Source organism: Atta cephalotes (genome assembly GCF_000143395.1).
Source record: "Atta cephalotes unplaced genomic scaffold scaffold00023, whole genome shotgun sequence".
NCBI lineage: Eukaryota > Metazoa > Arthropoda > Insecta > Hymenoptera > Formicidae > Atta > Atta cephalotes.
In genome coordinates, this window is record NW_012130087.1 from 865,055 (window position 1) to 867,013 (window position 1,959).

Here is a 1,959-nt window from a genome sequence, read left to right on the forward strand (position 1 = left end):
TACGTCGTTCGTTCGTTACGTTGTGTGTCGTACGTAGTAGAGAGAGAGAAGAGTACTACCTACTCGTCGTCTTCTACTACTCGTCCTCTCCTCTTCTTCTCTCTCTCTCTCTCTCTCCCTCCCTCCTCTCTCTCTCTCTCTCTCTCTCTCTCTCTCTCTCTCTTTCTCCTTTCTTCTCTCTCATCTTTTCGTGTCGTCTCTGCTCAGCGTGCTATCATTTTCCTTCTCTTTCCATTTTCCCTTTGTCTCTTTTGCCTCCAATGTCTGCTTCGTCTTCATATATACCTGTAAATGTAAAATATAATTTACATTTCACAAATAAAAATCGTTTATTGTTTCTAGCCAATTATTACCCCGCTTTCATCAGCTCGATTCATGTCAGGCATATCTTCCTCGTTTTTTTTTTCACTGAAAAACATGCACCAAGTTTTTGCATAAACTGTCTGTCTGGCATACATTCGCCGACGATCGATTCAGAAGGGAATCTGTATCCTCCAGTAGATGATAGCGCTTGTCCAATAATTGAATCTTCACAGTGCGTTATAACGTGAAGCGGCGCAGCGCTTTTTGTACGCACGTTTTTTTCGAATAGGGAACTCTAACTTGATAGCTACGTAATAGCTTTACAATGTTTTTCGCTATAATTTTACAGTTTATATCAAGAAACGCCGAGACAGGCTATTTTGTCTCAAGAATGGCAAGATTATGAAGGGACAGGTTGATCTCTCATGTGGAGAAATTTGTCAGGAGTAAATTGTCGTTGTTATTAGTTTTGACATTCGATATCACGGTGATGATGCCGAAGTTTAACTCTTGAAGGAAACACGATCTTGCATTTTCGAAGCCGCTATCCTTCTGTTCTGTACTAACTCTTGTTAACGCAGCAGCACCTTGACCATGCTCTCAGTCCATAATTTTCTCCGCGAACGTCACGGATCCTCTCTCGCTGGTGGATTAATAATCTAGAGTGGTCTCTCTCTCTCTCTCTCTCTCTCTCTTTCGTAAAGAGTGAAAAACGACATGAAGGCAGCGTTAGAATGAGGGGCAATAGGAGGACGAGCGAAGAAAGAGGTGAAAGAAGAGAAAGAAAACTGGATAGAACGGAAGAAAGGAGAGAGAAGAAAACGTGGAAGGGTACACACGGCGATCGTAGCTCGTAAGTTAGCACGTGGTCGAATCAAGCCGTGCGAAGGAAACTGAGAAGCGGGAAAGGAGAGGTAGAACGAGTCAAGCGAGCTCACTACCTCATCTCGCTTCTTCAACCACTGACGTAGATGGAATTCTAAGTAGCCCTCGTGTCGACGCGATCTCAGGAAGCCTTGTCGTAGACGTTATCGGCTGTTTGCGATAATTCACGACAAGTAACCGGAGAGAAGATGAAATAACGTGAGATCGCTAGATCCGATTGCGTTTTTCTATTGCACATTCCTTTTATTATCTTTTTATTATTTTATTTATGGTTTTATATAAATTTCTCTGTCTTTCATCGTTGATTTTTGAATTTTTGATAAAATGTACCAATTACGTTTTTGGCAAGTTTACATCTACCAGTTTATATCTATCATAATTCCTACAGAAGATGCCGAGTAGTCAACACATATACGTCTACTGATCATAATAGATTTCGTGGTTAATTGTCGCAGTGTTCTCCACGTCCCTCAATACTCGCGCCACTGTTAGCGTCTCTCGCTCTTCTCTTCTTCGGAACCACCTCATCTTCGCAGCCCGGGCCGAGCTAAAAGACGGAGTGACGGTGAAGGCAATGGTCGAAGAGAGAAAAGACGGAAAAGAAGCGAGAGAGAGAGAGAGAGAAGGAGAGAGAGAGAGAGAGAGAGAGAGAGAGAGAGAGAGAGAGAGAGAGAGTAGAGTAGAGTAGAGTAGAGTAGTAGAGTAAGTAAGTAAGTAAGTAAGTAAGTAAGTAAGTAAGTAAGTAAGTAAGTAAAGTAAAGTAAGTAAGTA